This window comes from Perognathus longimembris, chromosome 10, assembly GCF_023159225.1.
Source record: "Perognathus longimembris pacificus isolate PPM17 chromosome 10, ASM2315922v1, whole genome shotgun sequence".
Classification (NCBI taxonomy): domain Eukaryota; kingdom Metazoa; phylum Chordata; class Mammalia; order Rodentia; family Heteromyidae; genus Perognathus; species Perognathus longimembris.
In genome coordinates this window covers 15,947,691-15,972,600 of record NC_063170.1, presented here as the reverse complement: position 1 = coordinate 15,972,600, position 24,910 = coordinate 15,947,691, and positions in this window count along the sequence as shown.

Genomic DNA, 24,910 nt, shown 5'->3' with positions numbered 1-24,910 from the left:
TGGCATGTTATTTATGTTTGGCCAAGATGGTAACTGTTGTATTTAGAGACAATTCAAATAGTCATTGTCTAGGCAGAAGGGGCAAATAATAAGCTCTATGTTTACAAAACTTTGTTTTTTTTATTTCTTTATTGTCAAAGTGATATACAGATAGGTTACAGTTTCATACGTAAGGCAGTACGTACATTTTTTGTTTTGTTTTGGTTTTTGTTGCTGTTGTGCCAAGTCGCAAGAGCACCCCCAAGTAGACCACCGAGATTCAGACACTCCGAAATGCAAAAGCAAGGCAAGGGTTTATTTAACGAGCTGCCAACTTGGGCCTCGTCCTACCCACCGACACAGCGGAGGTTAGGAGGGAGCCCCGAGCTGTGATTACACAGGGCTTATAAAGGCAAAGAACAAGGTTACAACAATCAGCTGTGCAAGCAAGATTAGAACACAGGTACAAATCTGATTGGCTCAGGGTTTAATTCTAAAATGGGGTTCACGTGGTGGGGCCTGACTTCAAAGTCTGGCACCTCAGTTGCCAGTCCTGGAGCTTGCAAGGCCAGTACTTGGCGACTTTAGCCACAGCGCCACTTCTGGCTTTTTCTATATATGTGGTGCTGAGGAATCAAACCCAGGGCTTCATGTATATGAGACAAGTACTTTACCACTAGGCCATATTCCCAGCCCCAGTGTGTACATTCTTATCCAAAAAATTACATTGTACTCTCCTACACAGACCCCCTGAGCCCTACTTGCTGAAATGATTTCCATTGTTCTGCTTGTTAGAGTTACTATCCTACTTACTGATCATAGTTATCTATATTTAGTGAAGGGTTGATGTGTGTTAATCACCTTGCTAGGCACACTGCTCATTTTATTTCATTTTTGTTTTGTTTTTTGCCAGTCCAGGGTCCTGAAATCAGGGCCTATGCACTGTCCCTGGCTTCTTTTTGCTCAAGGCTAGCACTTCGGCCATAGTGTCACTTCCGGCTTTTTCTATATATGTGGAGTTGAGGAATAGAACCCTGGACTTCATGTATGCGAGGCGAGCACTTTACCACGAGGCCATAATCCTAGTCCCACAGTGCTCTTTTCAGACTTAAAGTGAATAAGATAGGCATAGTTATTGAAGTCATGAGGCTGTTATCTAAAGGAATATCTGATTCCTAGGCATCTCAATCCAGAGACTACTCATTTCTCACATGAAAGTCACTAGAATTGAGTCAATTTTCTGTCAGCAGCAAATAATGTTTGTAAATTGACAGAACTTAGGCAAGTGCCAGTGGCTCAGACCTGTAATCCTAACTGCTCTGGAGCCTGAGACATTAGGAACCTAGGTCAAAGCTAGCCCAAGTACGAAAGACTTTGAGGTTCTTATCTCCCACTAACTGCTAAAAAGTTGGAACCGGAGCTGTGGTTCAAGTGATACAGCACGGACATTGAGTGAAAAAGCTAAGGAACATGCCGCAGGCCCTTGAGTTCAAACATCAATATTTGCATAAAAAACAAACAAAAAGCATAAGAACTTAAAAAAATACAAACGATAGAACTTAATGCTCACTCAGGATTGCCCAAGTTCTACTCTTCTCAAATAACCAGCATAAAGATAATGATAATGATCACAATTATGATGCCCACTTGATAGTGTCAAATATGTTTGTTTTGTCAGTCTTGAGGCTTGAACTCAGGGCCTGGGTACTGTCCCTGAGATCTTTTTGCAAAAGACTAGCTAGTACTCAACCACTTAAGCCACAGCAACGTTAGTCTGTTTGATGGTTAATTGAAGTTAAGAGTCTCATGGACTTTCCTGCTAAGGCTAGCTTTGCAATCTATAAATCTCAGCCTCCTGCATAGCTAGGACTACAAGGCATGAGTCACCAGCTCCTGGCTATGACTAAATTTTTTTTTTTTTTTTTGGCCAGTCCTGGGCCTTGGACTCAGGGCCTGAGCACTGTCCCTGGCTTCTTCCCGCTCAAGGCAAGCACTCTGCCACTTGGGCCACAGCGCCGCTTTCTGGCCGTTTTCTGTATATGTGGTGCTGGGGAATCGAACCTAGGGCCTCGTGTATCCGAGGCAGGCACTCTTGCCACTAGGCTATATCCCCAGCCCCATGACTAAATTTTTGATGATCCACAAGTGCTGGGATCTCTGTCACTTACTTCTCTTGAGTATTCTCACGCAATATTTAGAGATACTCATAAGAAAATGTCATTCTTCATTTTCTTATATTACATAGTAGAAAGTGATCAAGTCTTAGTGACTGAATGTGGACTATAAATTTGATAGTAAGAACTTTCAGAACTTTCACTCAAATCTACGATGACTATCAATCCAACATTTGATACCATCTTCTCTCTGCAGAGACAACTGATGAACGACAAAGATTGCTGAAGGCAACAGCAGCATTGAAATAAAAACTCTCTTTTTCTAAATAAAGATTTTAAAGACAGAAGAAATGCCCACTAAATACAAATTGAGATTTTTCTTCTAGCCATCACACTCAGTGCAGTTAAAAAACTCAGACAACTTTTACAGCCTCCCTTGCCATTTAACTTACCTCTCCATTACTTTGGTGAAGGTATCACCATGGCAACCTGCCTCTTTCAATTCTGTATACACTAATGTTTCCATTTTAACTGCTGGACGTTGAGAGTATTGTGTAATGCTAGCTAAACTGTAAGTTAGCAGGACACAATTGTATAAATGGTAAAATGGAAAGAAAAAGAAAGGAAAAGTACAACAGATTTGAGCTTTGAGCAATGTTTCTGGGCTGCATTTATTTTCACTAAGGCTGAAATAACCCTACCCGTAGTATTTCAATAATATTAATGGTTATAGCTATTATTTATACTCAATTTACATGTTATACAGGACATGTGGGGAAATCCCTACAATGTTTATTCATTAACATAAATGGCATTGTAAAACAAATAGTGCTGCTAAGGGAACCACAACAAAGGCACTGTGTGGTTAAGTGACTTAGCCAAGGTAAAACGAAACTCAGCTAATAAAGCATGCCTGATAAAGTTTGTCAAATTCTAAAGACCACTCTTTGTTTTCTTTATCTTAGTGACCTTCCTAGTGTGATTTTATGACATCTACATCTACTTGGTTAATCTCTAGCAAATAATCTCCTGCAAATATTCTCCTTGTCAATTGACTTAAACTGGCTTTTCTAGAAATCAAATTTAAGATTTGGATTGTTATAAAACTGACTTATTCAGGAAATTCCCCCAAAAGCATGAACTAAGTGAAATATTCTGCCTCAATTATCTCCCTCTGTCTCTCTCTCTGTCTCTCCATTTCTCTCTCTCTCTCACACACACACACACAAAACACAACACAACACACAATTTACACAACTTACATTAAATACTTTACTTCAAGTAAACGTTTTGCAGCACTCAGTTGAGATCAACAATTTATATTAAATATTTTACTTCAAGTACAGGTTTTGCAGCATTCAGTTTAGATCAGCTATCAATATCTAGATGGCACAATCCATCCAAGAGTTCAACATCAAAAACACATTAAAGAGAATATAATGCTTCAAGTAAGAGTCAATATTTAATAAACATGAACTGATATTCATCCTCCCAGATGCTCTTCACATTTAGCCTAAAATAAATATCTGTAATATACAGATGGTTGTAGCTCCTGGCCTCATAGTTCTCTAAACTCTGTAAATAACTTCAATGCACTTTGTATTATTTAATCACCAGAATAGCCTTGAGAGATAGATGATATTTCTTTTTTCTCATTTTGCAAATGAGTAAAGAGTTCAGAGAACCAAATAATGTGTCTGGGGTCACAGAGAAATTCATTCCACATGGTTCTTACCATAACACATATGTGTTGAATACACACACACACACACACACACACACACACCCCTACTTTAATGGATCCAGTAATTTCAGGGAGACTTCTGAAGGAGTCAAAGTGTGTGTTCCCTTTACTATTTTCTTCACCCTTCCTCCTACATTAAAACAGGGTCAAGAAGGCAGCGCTAGTCTCCACAGGCTGCCTTTCAGTAGAAACACCAGGGATCCTGGAAATCCATTCATCTTCTCTTCTGTCACAGGTGACAATCTACCCTTGCCACTCTCTCTGCCAGATGGTTTAAATAAATATCTCACAGACTTTCTTTTTTGGTTCTCTCTGTCTCCTTCTCCTCCTTTTCTGCTTACACCGACCCCCTCCTATCTTACTTCCCTTTGAAATTCCCAAGGAATTAATATTAGATAAGGGCAAGAAGTTTTCAACCAGAAAGAATTTCTAGGGAGTTATTTGAAGAGTAAACATCTCTCAGAAATTCAATTTCACTGCTGTGTGTGGCACCTCTGCCACAGGCAAGTACCAGAGTGAGATTTGAAGATGAAAAAGACACAGACTACCTTAATATTGAGAAATTTAAGGACACATTTTAAATAGTAAACCTTTGCAAATGTGTACAATGTGCTTTCAAAAATCTCTAACAGTGAGTGCAGACTCTGATCCTCTTGCAGTTTATGTTTTATAAATGTTTTCTCATTTAATCTACTAAACAAGTTTATTAGATGTATATCCATCCCAAGTTTGTATGTGACATTTGGAAATACATGGTAAAATGAACAACACGTTATTCCATGTGGGTTTCAAACATTTTTACTTTTGAATACTTTCTTTTATTAGTGCTATGATCTCCAAGAGATGGATAAAAACCACCAGAACATTCTACTAGACAAAGATATATAAATCATCATTTGAAATGTGGGATTATGGATTGCATTTTTGTGCCATAATTTTCATAACGAGCTTGCCAGAGATCAAGGCCAGGCTTTAATCTGCAGCATAGGAAAAAAGATGTCATTGTTTGTAGTAGGCTCTAGATCTGTACTGAAAGGGAGTAGGAAATAGATGTTCAGAGTCAAATTAGAATTGCTAGCAAAAGGGAGTTAGGGTTACTAGCAGAGGGGAGTGGAAGAGAGTGGAGTTGGCTCAACTCAGATTCACAAGCATCTCCATGCCATAATATCCAGACACAATGGGCAATGGAGAGGGGAATAGAATAAAGAAAAGCAGGCCCACAGCCAGAAGATAGCACAGTAGACTTGTTTCAGAGTCTGAATTCAGGATTCCAGTTTTCTTGAGTTCAGTTCTACATCTCCTTTCTGTTTTGCTTTCTTAAAGATACTGGCCTCTTGAAGTTACTGTAGCTTTGCTTTTCCTTCCTTCCTTCCTTCCTTCCTTCCTTCCTTCCTTCCTTCCTTCCTTCCTTCCTTCCTTCCTTCCTCCCTCCCTCCCTCCCTCCCTCCCTCCCTCTCTTCCATCCTCCCTCTTTTCCTCTCTTTCTCTCACTGTCTCTTTCTTTCCGTGCTATTTCTGGGGTTGTACTTCATTCAGGGTTTGGGCACTGGCCTTGAGCTTTTTTGCTAATGTATATCATTCTACTACTTGGGCCACAAATGCACTTCTGCTTTTCTTTTCTTTCGTGTGTGTGCGTGTGCATGTGCATGCGTGGCATGCAGGTGCACTTAATCAGAGGTAACTATCTTGTGATTTTCCTGTTTTCCTGCTTAGGCTGGCTTCTAATCATGATTTTTGATTTCACTTTCATGAGTTGCTAGGATTACAGACATGAGTAACCAGTGCCTTGCTAGCTTTTCTTTTCTTGGGCAAGAACACACATAATATTAGAGCCTAGCACTAAGTACATATTCAAAACATAGTATCTGCATTTCACAGCATATATGTGTAAAATAACTCTGTCCTTACTTCACTTAGATTTGATTCCTACTGGACTCCATCAGTTAAAGGGGAAGACACCCTTGTCTTCTAGGTGTTAAAAGCCTTGGAAAGGAGCAATAGAGAACACAGTAGGATACGGTGTAAAGAATCATATATAGTAGATTATGTAGTAACTTTCCATTTGAATTCCCCTAAGATGTATACAAAACTAATTTAGGCAGTCAGTTGAGATAAAAGATCATTTTCATTTACGTAGTACTGCTTTCATGATGCTGCCTACACTGGCCTCCAAAGGGCAGGAAGGTGGCTTTTGGAGACACGGAAGTTGGTACAAAGCTTCAATCTTGTTGCAAACTCAGTCAGATCTCATAAAACTAACAAACAGAGAGAAGATGATAGGTTTGCTGATTCCTTTCCCCCAGTATTTAATATGTAAAAGGACCTTATTTTTCTTTCTCTTTAAAGACTTCATGGTATCCTGACCATAGCTCACTCAATCTGGTCTCTGTACCTGAAGCAAGAGATCTCAATGGAATGAATAACGGAGTCTACTTGAGTTGGTTTTATGATAGGCTCTTTTTGAAAGACTATCAATAAATTACATGATATGATTTTCATGCAATAGTTTTTTCCTTCCCATACATTTATCCAAAATAACTGTTGAAAAATTAGTTGGACCACATAGCTATGTGACCCTTTTCCTTTATTTTAGTTTGTTTTATTTTATTTATTTCAAGTACTGGATTAACTTGATCCCTTTAAACATACTATCCTTGAACTCACTAGGTAGCAAAGTCTGACTGGGAAGTCATAATTGTTCTGCCTCAGCTTCTCAAGCACTGGGATCATAGCTGTGCATTTGTGCATTTTCTGCAGGTAACCAATTGTCCAAATTTACCATGCTGAGTATAGTCTGATCAATGTCTTCTGGGATCTTTGAGTAATAGTGGAATGAAACTTGGAATAATGAATAAGTAGCTAAGTTTACAGGATTTATAGAAAAGGATATGCAATGTTGGAATTCTTTATTGATTTTTTTTTCTCCCGTATTACCTCTACAAGTCTTAACAAAGCTGGAACCTGAGTTCAATGATGAACAAAGTCATTGGAAATTGAAATGCTTGTTCTTTGGGCTGGAATGGTGTCAAGTTACTGTGTCGACTTTTGTTATCTCTTGCTGAATCAGCTCACAAAGCCAGTGATAAATGTTTCTGATTAATAAAACATCAGGAATCAAATTAAATATTACCTAATACATGTAATGTCTTTGGTAGACAAGATCTTTCAGTGTATGCAGGCTTTTCATGGGCAGAAACAGTGACAGAAAATAATAAAAGTTAAATTTTCCTGAATGCCTCTCCTTTGATAGACATTGTTTTATGTGCTTTGCATATATTGTCTGGTTAATCCTTATAATAAGGCTATGTTATAGGTTCCATTTTTAATCCATTTCATGGAGGGGAAAGATGTCAGATACTTTGCCTCCTAATGTGTGACGATCCTGGCTGAAGATCCTGCTTTCTTACCCACTTTGATATGCTTAAAACTCAATCATGATGATATTGTTTGTAGTTTAAGAGATAGCAGAATGATTAACAGGAATCCTGTGATAGCAAGTCCACATGCCTGAAGCCTGTGGGTGTTCATTTTTAAAGTATTTTATTACCTTTAAATAGGTGTTCAAAGGAGTTATAATTTAGGCCAGGTTATGAAGACAATGCATCATGATCAGTGTTAGCCCTTTCAACATTCTTCCCTGCCTCTCTCAAACTCACCTATCCCCTCAATTTTCCCAGTTCCATTTTCACATATGTACATTGGATATTATGAGCACATATTACAACTTTCTTCATTCATCCACTCTCCTCTCCCTTACATCACCCTACCCCTGACACCTAAAATTCCCACTTCATTTTGTTACTGTAGGTAACTGTAGGTTAGTTGTTCCAAAGTGTTGTTCCATTGGAATTCTACCCCGTGCACACTAATACTTTGTTTTTTTTTTTTTGATAAAGGAATAATCCAATCCCAATTGACTTGGTAAAAGAGAGCCCGAGGGGGTTTTACAAATGGAAGACAAAGACAAGCTTGGGGATTAGATTTATGAGCCACAAGCAAAGAAATATCACCAGACATCAGAAGCAAGAAGAAACAAGGAATGAGTTCCCTCCAAAGTGCTCCAAAAAGATCTAATAGACCTTACAATCCGGTATTTTCCCACTGCCATTGGACTTCTGGCCTCCATGACTGTGGGAAAAAAAAAAAAGATCATTTGTGTTGTTTTCTTTAGTTTTTTTTATTATTATGATAGTCATGAGAAGCCAAGACAGGTTACTAAAGGCAGTTAACAGAGGGCTAATGAAATACTCTTGTATATTTATACATTAGAAGAAATATTTGGGCATGGCTTGTTTTGTGATAACTCCTGGGAAGAGAACTAGATTTGCTGACTTGTAGTCTGACATTTTCACACAGACAAAGCATTTCCTATCTTCCAACTAAAACCTCCTCTTGAGTAATCACATAAAAAGCCCCTCTGCCTTCAAGGAGCTTAAAAAAAATTGTATAGACAATCTTAGAATGCCGTGCTTCTTTCTTGTGAAATCTCACTTGAGACCCTCCTAGACTACCTTATTGAGACACCTATGCTGCTTTGGAAAGAAAATGGACTTTTAATCAGCTAGAAAGCTCTCTTTCATGTTGCCAAGTGTGGGTAATTACTTGCCTTCAGTGGTTCTTCAATTCAAAGGTGTATATTCTATGAAAAGCAAGATCCCTAAGTGTGGGCCATTTGATTGTTTAATTTTATTGACTTTAAAAAGTTACTGTCATTTTGGAGGAAATAAAGCAGCTACATTTTCCTAGAGAATGTTGTTTCCTCTGCAGCCACTCTTGGTAATTAAATCTATTAGGGAGATCTAAGCTAGGGGCAGTGTGTTGAACAAAGAAGCAGAGTTCCTACTGGAAATCTTTCCTTTGAACTCTAGAACCTGAAGCTTACAGCATATTAGACCAGATTCCTTGATCCTTGATTTCTTTATAACTCCAGACAAAACTGATGCCCAAACCTGCTCCCAACATAGATTTTTATTGTTTAGTTGTGTGTGTGTGTGTGTATTTGTGTGTGTGTATCTTGGTTTGAAGAGAAAAGCCCCAAATTATAATGGAGCTTCCTTTTTTTGTTTTTGTTTGTTTCTTTGTTTTTGAGATGCAAAATTGTACATATTAGTGAAGGGCCACAGTTGAAATGATGGAATTATTTTGCTACATGCCTCCATTGTTCTAACCATCCATGTACTGAGGCAGAAAACAACAACCTACCAAGCAATGTATAGATACCATTAGGTCTAGAAAGTACCTTTCACTTCCATAGCTTCAGTGCAAATGGGTATCTTAGAGCATTAGAAAAGAATAGTCATCATTTTCCCTACCCCTTTTGTGTTTGTTCATGTTTATTAAAAAATATGCTGATCTAAGTAATTGACTCTTAAGGTTACATTCATTTGCCTTGTTATTCAATTAGCCTTCCCCCAGTCCTCTAACATAGATGAACTTTCTTTTTACTCTGTGTCTCATGCTCATCTTGACTCCTTGTACAGTCACTTAGAACCATACACCAGTGGATCTCTTCTCCATATCCCCTTCTTCTCCTCATTCCTTGATTTGCTCCATTCAATTCTTACCCAAATGAGCAGAATATCAATTATGTTGAAATCTTATTTATGAAAACATCCAGAGAAGTATAAAAGCCAAATTCAAACCTCAACTTCGGCCCATCTGCCGAATAATATTCAGAGATAGTTTGAGTCTGAAATAAGTTCTTCAGATATTGCTATATCTACTGTTACTTGATATTTATCCCTCACTAAATCTTGTTTCTCTCTTTACCTATATTTTAAACTTTTTTTTTCCTACACGGCATTTAGTTAACAGGGTATGATGATTTTAACTATACTTAGTCCCCAGACTCTCACAGGTCACTTTAGAGAACTGTGAAGGAATTGTGAATTGACCTAACAAACAAGGTAGAGTATATGCCTATGGTCTGCCTATTGGTTAGGCTATTCCTCTTCTTCCTTCTTCCTTTTTCTTCTCTTTATTGCTTATGGTTGGAACTTTACCACTTGAGTCATACATGAAACTTATAAATTGGAGATGGAGTCTCAAGGAATTTTCTGCCCATAATCAGTACTAGGAATTACAGACATGAGTCATCAATGACTGGCTTTCATCTTTAATTTTTATGGCAAGGAAATCTGGCATATTTCACAAATGGTCACTCAAAACTTATATAATGTTATCTCACGAGTAGTAAGTACAATATTGATTTTCATAGGCTCTCACTCTTACTGTTAATCCCATTTTAGTAAGATTATGAGTACCAAATCTATGATATGCATGAGTGGCAATTCTAAAGAACACACTTAGATGACACTTTCTATACAATGCTGAAGAAGAGGCAGCGGAGGAGTAAATGCCCTGTTAAAACTCACTGCACACAGTGCTTTGCTGAGTAATGTTCCATACAACAAGGAAATGGAGGAAGAACCTTCCACAGTGTAGGAGGAATAGGACATGTGTATTATAAAAAGCAATAGACTTGCTAAGGAAGTAGGCTTAGCCAGGATTTGAGACAGCTGAGAAACAACTCTTAGTGCTTCTCTCATTTATCCTTATGTTTACCACCCTCAAAGGTTGCTGACTATTCCACAGAGATTTAAACTAGTCCCTTATATTCTGCTCAGCTCCTTCCAGCCTGTTTGTCTTCATTTGGTTAAATGGTCTCCACAGTTAATCAGACAGGATAAGTAATAAAAAACTCTCTCTCAATAATTCTGGTTATAAAACCAAGTGGAGGTTTATAGTGCACTTGTAACAGAAGTTATCGTCTTCTTGTTGAAAACTGTTTAAAGTATGCTCTCTGGACGTCTGCACCTTGTGCCTGGTGTTTATTCAAAAGGCACAATTGGGTAGTTCCTCTGATCATTGGGTTGTCCTACTCAGTAACTATAAAAGCTCTGTCCTTCGGATTTTCAATCCAAATACCAACTAACATGTAACATTACATATCAAGCTCTGCCCTTGTGAATGGTGGTTAGAGTGGTCTAAGAGGCTTATTAAAAGTTTCAAAATAGAAGTCATGTTATTACTAGCTAACAAAGATTGCTTAAAGAAATAAAGGTTTTCACCCACAGAGATTGGAATAGGGCAAAAAAGCCAGAAAAGCTATTCAGTCACTTTATATGCAAATACTTTCTTCGAAGTGGGCTTCTGCTGTTTTGATTTATTTTACTTTATTTATTTATTTATTTGTATAGCCAGCTTAGCTAGAGGAGATTTGGGTTAAGCTTCAACATCCACTAAAATCTTGATTACAATCTACCTCAAGGAGTATCCTATAAACTGGACCAAACTGTCCTACTTGCTTTTCAACCTGTCCTCTCAGGCTTGTCTAAACAAGTTCCCCCCTTACCTAGTGAACTTTGCTTACCTCAGAATAGGCATGATTTCTCTTCACACTGATGTCTCTTGTATTCTCAGAAATTAAGCTCAGTGGTAGAATGTTTGCCCAACATTTGATCTTTAGCAACATGAAAAAATAAAAATAATTAGAAAAACATTTGCTTCTAGAGTCTTTAAAATAGCCAACCCATGCATCCACACCCCTGTATATGTATACATGTACAAGTACTTGTGTTAATATAAATGCATTATTATTATTTTTTCCAATCGCGGGGCTTGAACTTAGGTCCTGGGCACTGTCCCTGAGCTTCATTTGCTCAAGGCTAGCACTCTACATCTTGAGCCACAGCTCCACTTCCAGCCTTTTCTGTTTATGGGTACTCAGGAAAAAAAAGAACCCAGGGCTTCATGTGTGCTAAGCAAGCACTCTACCACTAAGCCACATTCCCAGCCCCAAAACATTATTATGTATATACCTATATTCTACTTGCCTATAATGGTATGCATTATAGGTATTTAGGTATAATAAATTGCTGTACATAGTTATTCCAAGAGAAGGAGAGAGTTAGGTGAGACTTTTATTATCCCGTGCTTTATTATTTATATACTTATTCACCAAATAAACAAATGAAAAATGTTAGACTTTACATCAAGATTTCATATTTGATAGGGATGGTGCATTTGGTATTACAGGGATAGTGCAAACATACAATCTTAATATTGGTATATAATTTTATGAAAAAAATTCCAGAGCTATTGAGATTTTAGTCAGCTAGATAGATAGATATGAGCAGGAATGAGAACAATCTTGTGGCCACAGATTCTTCTCCCCCTGATAAATACCACATGCCCCAGGCCCTAGGCTTGCAATTAATATAATGGCCCTAATTCTAACAACTAAGCACACTTCCCAAATCCAGGCATCACACACACCAAGGGGGGTGTAATAAGTACCCTGTGGCCTTCCACTGGTAATGCTGGACCAGGATGCTGATCACATGCACAGACCCTGCCCTGGTCTTCACAGATGTGCAGGTTTATGACCCCTTGCATAAGCAACCATTATGGCAGGGGCTGGGGGGGATTGTGGATGGGAGGGGGATAAAAAATGGAAGTCTTCAATTGCCCACAACCCTCCTGCCTATCTATCAAATACTAAAAACTGAAGCCATGACAATCTCCAGCCAGGCAGTACTTATCCAAACAGCCCACTTACCTATCAAAGTTAATCACTTTGTTGGTAAATCATGCCCTGCTACCATGCTTGTTGGCTTTCTTTCTCTGTACCAGGGGCAGTGCCTGGATGAAATTAACCCCTCAATGATATCAAGAGCATTCTCTCTACCACTAACATTCATATTTGCACCAGATTCTTATTTGTAAATTTTCCTTAAGGAACTGGAGTAAGGTGGATAGATGAGGAGACAGATGAATAACATCGTTGTTTGACACAAATGTCAGAAGAGTGAGACTAAGAAGCTACAACCAGGATGTAAAATGAAAGAGCAAATAAAGTCCTGTTTCAAAGTTAGGAGATACAAAAAGAGCTCTCTTTATCTGCCTTATCCTTTAGCTTTGAAACTCTGGGAGTAGAGACAGAAAGAATGAAGAGTCCCATCTAACAAAAGGAAGTCCTGAAGGTTTCCGTCTAAAAATCACTGTTTAAAAATCAGGAGGCACTAGATTGATTTGGCAGCATATCTGCTCTGCTCAGAAAGCATAAAATCTACAGATAGAACACATCATGTGCTGTCCATAACACCCTTTTCCTTCATAGGGAGCGGGAAATGTTTCTCTCTCTTTTTCATTTCTCCCTGACTTGAGCCTGGAACAGTACAATAAATAGTTAGGATTTTCATATCCTTGGTACAATTTTCATCTTGAATGAGATACTCTAAAATGATTTTCGTCAGTATATGTCAAGGACCTGTGATTGTGCATGATCCTTGGGAAGTTAATGGAACCCTTTTTCTATTCGTGAATGACAGAATCAAACTATGTTTGATAAGTAAATTTAATGTTATGCTTTGAGTCGCCAATCTAGTCTTTTCCTCTGATAATGTCAGCATTTTCCTCATGGCTCCCTTTTAGGTTTGTGAAGACTTAGACCTACTCAAGAAAACTTTATGGGGGGAAAATCATACAGCAAATTACCAGTAGTTGCCAAGATATAGATGACATGGAATCCACATGTGGCTTGAATAGCAGAAGGATTATTTTGATCGTACAATTCAAAAAGAGCAAACACAATTTGATGTACAATATATTATGTTGGTTGGTTATCTTAGGTGTTCCACTGTGTGCTTATTCCACAATTCATCCACACAATTAGCAAATAACAGTTGTTACCATGCTTTGCTCTCAGCCTTAGGCTTTTAAACACCACTCCTCTTTTTCCCTTTCATCTCAACTGTGCAGTTTGAAAGCCAGAGGGATGATAAATGGCCATGAGATGCAGACAAAGATTCCTTTTGTTTGTCCCATAGAAGAGGAAGTGATGGTCACATTGATCAGTCATTAAGGTAAAGAGATTAGAGATAAATTCTGGTCTCTTTGATGCGTCTTGGAATGCCACAGTATCAGAGAAAGAGATTATTCTTCCCCCTTTCACACAATTGAATGATTATGTCTCTTTGTGAAAGGGCTTCCTTAATTGCCAACTGGTAATTTGGCATCCTAACACTGAGCTTTCAAGCTATCATCCCTAACCCCACACAAGGTAGAAAACACTGATCTGAAAGAAATGAATGGAAGGAGTGACTTTTTCTAGATTAGTAATAAGTGGAGCAGTGAGCAGCTACCGATAAAACAAAAGAGCTAAATTATTCCGCTGGCACTCGAAGGAGTGGCACTGATTCATCTCTGCAAGGCCACAGTGAGGGTCTCACAGAAGAAACCTGGATATATAAATTTAGCTTACAAAACATCAGGCATCTGAGCATCATTGGACATGGAATCTCTGTACTTGGGAGGCTGAGGGAGGAAGATCATGATTTTGAGGCCGGCCTGGGCCCTTGAGCCAAACAACACAATAGGACTGGGGTGGGGGAGGTGGCTCACAATTAGAACCATAGTGTATGAGGAGGCCTTGGTAAGGGTCACAACTGAAGAAAGCTGTGGCTCAAGTTGTAGGGTGTCAGCTGGGTGAGCACCCAAGTAAGTGAGAGGTTCTGTTTTCAAACACTGGTACTGACTAAAATAACTGGATATGTAAGTAAATAAACAGTCAAGCAAATGAACAACCTACTCAACGTCCTAACTAGTTGGCCATCTGGGAAAATATTTTTCTAATTTATTCTAACCAGGCATAACTTTTGATAGTGTTATAAATTTTAATATTTACTTTGTTCTACTAGGAAAAATGGCCACCAGTGGACATAGCTTTTGGTATGATTTCTCAAACTCTGTGGAATGTCATACCATCATATATATTTTTTTTTAATTCTGCATCTTCCTCTGAAGAATATCCTTCCATCATTCCCCACATGGTAACTAAAACTCATCGTCCAGGGCCCATCTTCAATGTTGCCTTAATTTACCAGTTCTTCCAGAACCTCAAGCTTACAGGCACACCAGATCCATGTACTTTTTTTTTTTTTTTTTGCCAGTCCTAGGGCTTGAAATGAGGGCCTGAGCACTGTCCCTGGCTTCTTTTTGCTCAAGGCTAGCACTCTGCCACTTGAGCCCAGCACCACTCGTGTCCTTTTCTACATATGTGGTTCTGAGGAATCGAACCTAGCTAGGGCTTCATGTACATGAGCCAAGCACTCTTGCCATTAGGCCATATTTATTCCCAGCCCCTAATTCCATGTTCTTGTTGCTAATTTGACACTTCAGTCATCTCTGAAATGCCTGTCCATTCTATTTATCTGATGTTTTGAATAATTCTTCAAACAAGCAAGCAAACAAATGAACAAATGAAAATGACCAGCTACTTGCTAATTTCTACTAAATTGCTAGGATGGTGCTTAATGTTTTTTGATTAAGTCACAGCCAGAGAACTTCTGCAAGGGTTAGCAATGAGTACTTAACTAACACATCCTAAAACTCTGTGTTTTCCTCTCTTCTAGGATTTGACTTTGGTATTTAATGATTTGAATAATTTTCTACTATGTGGTGGTGTTAGTATTGTAACTCTGGTTAAATAAAACTTTCCTTAGGGGCTGGGGATATAGCCTAGTGGCAAGAGTGCCTGCCTCGGATACACGAGGCCCTAGGTTCGATTCCCCAGCACCACATATACAGAAAACGGCCAGAAGCGGCGCTGTGGCTCAAGTGGCAGAGTGCTAGCCTTGAGCGGGAAGAAGCCAGGGACAGTGCTCAGGCCCTGAGTCCAAGGCCAGGACTGGCCAAAAAAAAAATTTTTTTTCCTTAATTCTCTTACCTTGGAAAAGCACTCCCCCCCTCCCCCCAGAGAAGGACCCTTATAAGCTCAACATTCAAATACTTTCAATACCCAGACTCCAAAGTTAACATAAAGGCCATGCAATACAGTTTCAGAATTTAGTGACTTGTATTCTTTTTGTGAAAAGCTGGGTCTAGGTAAGTTGTTAAAATACATTTGACAATATTACCTTTAATGAAACAAATGTTTCTTCATTTCGTTACTTCCATATAAGTATCAGCTGGAGCTGAAGTTGGTGGCTTACAACTATAATGCTAGCTACTACAAAGGCTGAGCTCTGAGCATCAAGATTCAAAGCCAGCCCAAGTATGAAGGCTCTAGAGATTCTTATCTCTAATTAATAAGCAAAAAGCCCAAAGTAGAGCTGTGGCTTAAGTGGTAGAATGGTAGTCATGAGATACAAACCTAACTGATGGTACCCAGGCCCTGAATTCAAGTTCTAGTACCAGCACCAAAAATAAAATAATAGCATTTTATAGTTTACAAACTATTTATAAGTATGATGTCATCTTAGTCAGACATTAGCAATGGATAAATATGGAGAAAGTGTGAAAGAAATAGAAGTATACTGATTTCCAGTTTCACAATTATACTGAATTCTGTCTGAGTCCAATATTTGTAAAGACATGTGATGCCTAGTCTTTGGATAATTATAATATTTACTAGCTTTTAGTGAGTGTGTGTGTGTGTATGCGCGTGCGCGCAAGTCCTGGGGCTTGAAATCAGGCCGTGGTTCTTTTCCTTGACATTCTTTTTCTCAAGGCTAGTGCTCTACCACTTTAGCCACAGTACCACTTCTGGCTTTTTCTGAGTAGTTTATTAGAGTTGAGAGTCACACGGACTTTCCCTCTCTGGAATAGCTTCCAATTTCAACCCTCAGATCTCAGCCTCCTCAGTAGCTACAATTTGACGTGTGAGCCATCAGCACCCAGCTATGATCTTATCTGCATATGCGGAGGAAGTTTGTGATGAAATTTTCATGGCAGTTGCTAAGGTCAGTATGGTTCCCCAACAGTCATCTGTTAGAAAGTGGATTCTCAAAGCAAATGGGAATGATGACTAGAGGCAGGGCCTTCGGGAGGAAATTAGGATAAGACAAGGTTGTGAATGAGAGAGGATCATGAGGGCACTAGCAGTACACTGGAGACAAGACAGACTTCAGCTACCTTGAATCCTCCTCTCCACTAAGTGAAGAGGCAGCCAGAAACCCTCAGCAGACATGAGCAGATGCTAACATTGTGGTATTGGACTTCTCAGCCTCCAGAATTATGGGTCAAATATACACCTGTCCTGTGTAGATTATGCACTCTATATAACTCACTTATAAAAGTTACTACTAATAGATGGAAGCTACTTCAGATCATAAGAATGTTGCAGTGTCTGAAATTAAAAATTGTCATTATGAGCAACCCAGAAAGGATTTAATATATAGGAATTTCAATCTGACTATTAATGGGCAAGTTATAACAATCTTCAGGAAATAAAATAAGTATATAACTATAAGTTGAACTATATATATGTATGTGTGTGTGTGTGTGTGTGTGTGTGTGTGTGTGTGTGTGTGCATATATATGAATTAGAAGTTTTGGAAACAGAGAGGATATATGAAGAAGAGAACTACCCTACCATTCTGCTGAGAAAGAGCAGGGGCAACACTGTGGTCAGATCCAGACTTGTGAACAGGAACAAATATTACTTTTGACAATCACTTTGAACAATAGCAAGATCCCAGCCTATGTCTTGCATCTTCAGGTAAAAATGAAAATTTTGTAATTTCTTGTACTTACTTAGTTTGTAAAATTAATTTAACTAGAAAACAAGTATTCTATAAAAAGTCAAAGAGTAAGCAATTAGTGGACTAGCTTATATGTTAATTCTATTTTTATGTCCAAATCATAACACTCAAACAAATGCCCTCTACTTGTATTTCAAAGAAACTTGTACAAAAATATATAATTAAGAAAATAAAAGCTTAATTAGACTGGCAATTCTAAGGTTATTTCCTTAGCACCTTGCTTCTGAATAAACTTTAATTTAAGAAGAAAAGTACTGATAGACAGGAAGACAGATGATAGATAGATAAGCAGATACCGTGATACATAGATAGGTAGATTAACACAAAAATGTAAACATAAATGACAGGTAGATAGAAGATAGGTGATACATCATATGCAGTTATGGAGATAGAAAATAGATGATTAGTGGGTATATAGATGATTGATGTATAGATGATAGAAGATGGTTACATAGATGATAGAAATATGGATAGATAGATACAGAGAGAGATAGAAAGAACAATAGGTAGGCTGTATATGTATATATGTATCTATTATATATATGTATGCATATATCTATATATTTAATGCTGGACATGTTTAAGCTCAGTTGATAGATACCCTATATCTCTCACATCTTCAGTGGTGCTTGTTTTCTCTCTGTTACTACTGTGACTATCTTTATGCCTCACTCTTTAGTTGATGTAGATTGTCTTTGGCTTGTCTATTTATTTATGTATAAATTTGAGTACATTCTATATTTATCAGTGTTTTCAAAGTTTAACACATATTATGGGATATTTAGGTGGAAAATTACACTTTAGCCTGCTTTCAGTCCACAAACTTTAAATAAAGTTATTTCTATCATTCCTACATTTATCATTAACAAACATATAAAATTAGCCACCCCTGGCTTAGGTGGCACACCACTGTCATCATAGCTACTCAAGAGGCTGAGATCTGAAGATTGTTGTTCAAAGCCGTCCTGGGCAGGAATGTTCTTGAGACTCTTTTCTTCAATTAATGACCAGAACAACAGATAGATAGTGGCACTTTGGTTCAAAGTGGTAGAGTACTAGACTTGAGAGAAAAAGCTTAAGAATGCAGTCCCCATTAATAGTTTTCCCTGAAGATTTATTTCATTGTCCATTTTTGTGTTTTAATTAAATATTTCCCTCTTAGTCATCAAACTTTGTGAAACTAAACTGTCGTGGTTAGCCCTCTGCCTAGAAAACATGCATTAGCTTCCATAAACAGCGAATGGATCAATTAGAGTTTAGAGTTCTCTTTTTAATTTGTACAGCTAGTTGTTTCAGATTCATAAGATTAAGGTTTGATTAAACACATTAAAAACTGTGAAATATGTTCCTCTAGTGTTTAAAAAAACACATTTCATAAAAAGATACAGGAGCAATGTTAATCAGTATATTATCCTATTTTTACACTAATTACAGCTATTCTCTTTCTTTTCAACTTGAAACTACTTTGTACTAATGATAATTAATTGGAAAGGCCTTGGCCATTCTAGACAGAGGCCAGGAAAGGAGATGGGAATCAGGCCAACAATTTAGATGTCTCATTTTATACCTGTGGCTTTGGAAAACACATCCAATTTTCACACCATCTTACATATGCTCGTGGAAGAATGCATTTCACTTTAAAGGCCTGAGCTGAGTTTGGAAATATAAATATCAAAACAGAAAATAAGACATATTTGCATCAGAACCCAGAAATACTGTCATAGTTCATGTCATTAAGCCAGGTGAAGACCACACTTACTGTTTGGATTACAGTTTGTCTGTGTTTCATTACTGTCAATGCAAAGTATGTATATGAAAAAAGTATCTGGTAAGCCCTTGGATCATAATATTGGTCAACTCTATGCTCTGTTACCATCAAATATAGTTCATGTCAATAGTATGCCTAGTTTCAATTCTGGTTTCAAAATTGTATCTATTGCTTCATTTAATCCTATTCAGGAACCATTTACTATTTTATTTCTCAGTATGCCTAGCCTTCTGTGTCCTTTGCTTTTTTCTTTACAGCTAATTTGATGGCAAACTCAATCCAGGAATAGAGAGAGATTCAACCTTTAGCCAATGCATTAATTGATGTCTGGGAGCCAGGTAGTGCTATCTAATGAGACTGAATCAAGTGATCAGTGTAAAATGCTGATTTTCAAAAATACATTTCATTGAACCATTTGAGCTGTCTTGAAAATTGGCATAATTACACAGTCTGAGCCTCTAAGATATGGTAATTCTTGATTCAGATAGTTCATTTCACAGAAGAGGGAATGAGAAGGCAAGGCTTGATAGGAGTGACTGCAGTCCTTATTGACTATAACAGAATATACTTTTTGAACCCACATAAAAGAAATGTAAATTATGAAATTACCTCAAGTGATTCTTAACAAGTGGAACCACCCGAAGATCTACTACACATAAAACTCTTTTCCGCATTTTAAAGGGAAAAAAGTCCTTGTAATCAAAGCACGATGAATATTCAGAACTGAAATAGAATTAGAAAGTCTATGGTGCCTGTACAATGAGATGAAAGAAAGGCGATTTTGAGTCCATTCATTCTCATCTTCTCCATTCCTGATTCCCTGGTTTGGCATCTCCTCCTTGCTAGAGGAGATTCATTATAAAGTTATAGGTTGTTTTGAAATCCATTTTGCCAAATTACACCAATAAAATACTTCGAAATGAAGGAATATGCATGGACGCGTGTGTATCTGTGCCTCCTACGAGACATTTTGTGAACAGGATTGCAAGAAGAAACATAGATCAAAATCCAAATAAATGTTATACAGTCTGTTTCTGGAGAGTTAACAAGTTGTTTATAAGTTCAGGAAAGAGAATCATCTTCCAGTCAGAAGTGGAAGTCATCACCATCTATCTACCCTCTTCCAGGATCAAATAGTGTTACAAATACCACAGAGTTCACTATGCCAAATCTCTGCCCAGAGGAATGCAAAAATGAAATAGAAGATGCATGCCTGACAAATAGTCAAGATACCGCAAACAGCACTGTGATATGTTTGCCTGTTCTAGTACATTATTAACAATAACACCTATTGAAGTCTGGGCTCACCCCTTTCTAGGCTGCATCCATTTTCCCTTTTTTCTTCTTCTTATCTTCCTTTCAATGTTCCATGGAGAAATTGCCTTGGTACAGTGTGAAACCCAATGTTTCTTTTGGGTAAACAAATCTGATTATGGAAGTTTTCTGAAGCAGTGCAAAGAATGCTGATAAATCACCAACAAACAAATCATAATTTCCAAGGCATATAACTTTTCCACTTGCTTTTCAATATTAGGAAATGGCTTTGTGAGAATGATTTGATACATTGATATATGGGGCTGTCTTTGATCTTTACACTCAAAAACACAATGATATTTATATGATAGCACAGACAGAACGAAAGCAATTGCTCCCAAGAAAGATCAAAAAGTAATAAAAAATGACTATGGAAAAGAGAAATCTTTTTCATATTTTTAGCTTCTTGCTAGAAGAGGAGTGAAAGACAGACAGATATGTACATATACTGCTATATGTAACTATATATATATACACCTTTCTATCTATATTACTGTATATATTATCTACCTATAAATCATCTATATAGCAGTTCTCTAGTGTTCATTATATATATGTACAGAAGTAGATATGTCATCATGTACAATTCACAAAAGAATTCCATTTTTATAACCCTAAGTACATCAAAGTTGTAACAGATTGTAAAGATAAGAGAATATTTCCCTTATAAAGTGACAATCTCTCTATATATGCATACATACATACATACATATATATACACACATATTCACATCCCAGCAATAACCCAGCTTGTCTCTTAGTCATGTGCTGTTTCTTAATAATAGGATTATAACCAAAACAGTAATAAAAGAAATAAAAAAACACAAAGGTTTTTATTGCAGCTGTCATTAAACTACATTTAGATTGACATGGATACTCAAAATGTATCTCTTTGTATATCTCACCAATACTCTCTTTTAAACATATTGCTCTTTATCCTATGTTGATCTGTATTTATATCTGTTGGTATTTAAATCCCTCTAGAACCTCTCACAGATGAAAAAACGTATTTAATTCAAATCATCACAGAAAAGTTCCTATGACTTTCAGTGGTAACTGAAGAATAGTTCTTGTGCCTTTTTCATTGAAGACATGTGCAATGAAAGTACTCATGCTAAGACCTATCATGGAAGTCAGATGTAATAAGAAGAGGTTAGAGAGCCTTTATCTTTTTTCTTGAGTTCTATCAATTCATGTGATATTTAAGAATTTAGCCACTAATCTTCAGCTATCTGCCTCTGACTTATATTGCCACAGAAGAGAGTTCATAACAGCACATTTCCTTATTTCATTTTTCCCTGAATTTCCAGACATGCACAATTATATTCATGTTAAAAGTCTCTCTTGATGTAAGAAGAATGAGACACTGTGTACTCTCACAGATATAAATCTGCTGTCATATTAGCTCATGCTAAACTACAGATTTGAAGGGTGATAGAATTGCGCTAGAGGGAAAGAGAGAGATTGAGAAGGGGAAGTGAATGAACTGCCATTATCACACATGGACTGAGGAATATCTATGGCCATTTATGAATCCTATATTCTAATAAAGGTTACAGCATAAAGCAAAATGAAATAAAGTTCTATTTCACTCAGAGCATCCCAAAAGAAGTGATAAAAAAAAAACTCTTACATGAACAACTTAGTTTGGGCATAAAGACTACATATTCTAAATGGTCACATAATTTGAAATGCATTTCCAAGAAGGCAATGTGACTCATGGCTGGAGTGTCACTACTGATAAAGAGGCTTATACCAGTACATTAGCATTATATATATATATATATATATATATATATATATATATATCTTGTATAAATAGTGCTTAGGGAACACCTGCTATGTGCAGACACATCTAAGACAGTCACCGATTTAGCATACTTATATTCATTTGGAGCACAATCACTCAAACATATCAACTTACCTCTTCTTCTCATTGTGATTATTATACTAAGTTATAAGACAGGCAATGATCAGTGTTAAAAAAACAAAAAATCCTACATTTATTAAATTTAGAGATTAGTGTGAAACATTAAAATTGCTGAAGTTCAGGGAAAATGATGATTAACAGAGTTATGTTTAAGGCGGCACAAAGAATGTGCCCTTAGAAGGCACACTGACAACTTCACAAGAATAATGGCACTTGGATATGCTTGTGATGGATGAAAAGGTATTTGAAAGGAAGACATGAAAATACCTCTATAAATGCTATATGTGTTTGAGGGTCTATCGTGAAATTAAAGTTTTACCCATGATTCTGAGAAAAAATATTTTGCCACTGAAAAATTTTGGCAGTAACCCAAGACATGTTGGATTTATGACTAGGGGGATAGTACTGTGAGAATCTGGCGAGCTGAGCAAAGACTAAATATTGGTAAACACTAAATGGTGAAAAACTAAAGCCATTCCCTTTAAAATCAGGAACAAGGCAGGAATGTCCACTCTCTCCCCTGCTCTTCAACATAGTACTAGAATTCCTAGCCAGAGCAATTAGGCAAGAAGAAAGTGAAGAGGGGATGCAAGTAGGAAAAGATGAAGTTAAACTTTCTCTATTCGCAGATGACATGATCCTATACCTAAAGAACCCAATAGACTCTACCCCCAAGCTACTAGAGCTGATCCAAAACTTTGGCAAAGTTGCAGGATATAAAATAAACCCTCAAAAATCAATGGCCTTTCTCTATGCTAATGACCCAAAGACCGAGGCGGATATCAGGAGTTGCAATAGCCCCCCAAAACATAAAATACCTAGGAATAACCTTAACCAAAGAAGTGAAAGACCTCTTTGAGGAGAACTTTAAAAGCTTGAAAACCGAAATTAAGTCAAAACTAAGGAAATGGAAAAACCTCCCATGCTCCTGGATTAGGAGGATTAATATAATCAAAATGGCAATATTGCCAAAGGCTATCTACAAATTCAGTGCAATACCCATTAATGTCCCAACACCATTTTTTAATGAAATAGAGGAAGCAGTCCAAAAATTCATATGGAACAATAAAAGACCTAGAATAGCAAAAACAATCCTAAGCAGAAAGAACAGCGCTGGAGGAATTACAATACCCAACTTCAAGCTGTATTATAAAGCTATAGTAATAAAAACAGCTTGGTATTGGCACCGGAACAGGCCTGAAGACCAATGGAACAGAATTGAAGACCCAGAAATAAACCCACAGAACTACGCCTACTTAATCTTTGATAAAGGAGTTAAAACAATAGTTTGGAAGAAAGATAGCCTCTTTAACAAATGGTGCTGGCAAAACTGGTTCAACACATGCAACAAACTAAAACTAGATCCTTATATATCTCCCTGCACCAAAATCAATTCCAAATGGATTAAAGACCTCGAAATCAAAACAGACACCCTGAAAACACTAAAGGAAGAAGTAGAAGAAACACTTGGGCTCCTTGGCGCAGGACGGAACTTCCTTAACAAAGACCCAGAATGGCTACAAATCAAAGAAAGGTTGGACAAATGGGACTGCATCAAACTGCAGAGCTTTTGCAGAGCAAAGGACATAGCTCGCAAGATAAACAGAAAGCCCACAGATTGGGAGAAGATCTTTACCGGCCATTCAATGGACAAAAGCCTCATATGTGAAATATATGCAGAACTAAAAATATTACCTTCCTCCCAAACAAACCGCAAAGAACCAATAGCTCCCTCAAAAAGTGGGTTAAAGACTTTACAAAGAGACTTCTCTGATGAGGAAATGAGAATGGCCAAGAGACATATGAAAAAGTGCTCTACATCACTGGCCATAAAAGAAATGCAAATCAAAACAATATTGAGATTCCATCTCACCCCAGTAAGAATGTCATATATCAAGAAAACTAACAATAACAATTGTTGGAGGAGATGTGGCCAAAAGGGAACCCTACTTCATTGTTGGTGGGAATGTAAACTGGTTCAGCCACTCTGGCAAGCAGTATGGAGATTCCTCAGAAGGCTAAATATAGAGTTTCTCTATGACCCAGCAGCCCCACTTTTGGGTATTTATCCAAAAGGCCACAAAAAAAAAAAAATCACAGTAATGCCACCAGCACAACAATGTTCATCGCAGCACAATTTGTCATAGCTAGAATCTGGAACCAACCCAGTTGCCCCTCAGTAGACAAATGGATCAGGAAAATGTGATACATATGCACAATGGAATTTTATGCCTCTATCAGAAAGAATGTCATTGCCCCATTTATAAGGAAATGGAAGGACTTGGAAAAAATTATACTAAATGAAGTGAGCCAGACCCCAAGATACATGGACTCTATGGTCTCCCTTATTAGGAATAATTAGCATAAGTTTAGGTAAGTCACAGCTGAGGATCACAAGAGCCCAATAGCTATACCCTTATAACACATAAGATGATGCTAAGTGAAATGAACTCCATGTTATGGAGACAATTGTTATATCACAGTTGTAACTACTTTCAACGTCCCATGTGTATCTGT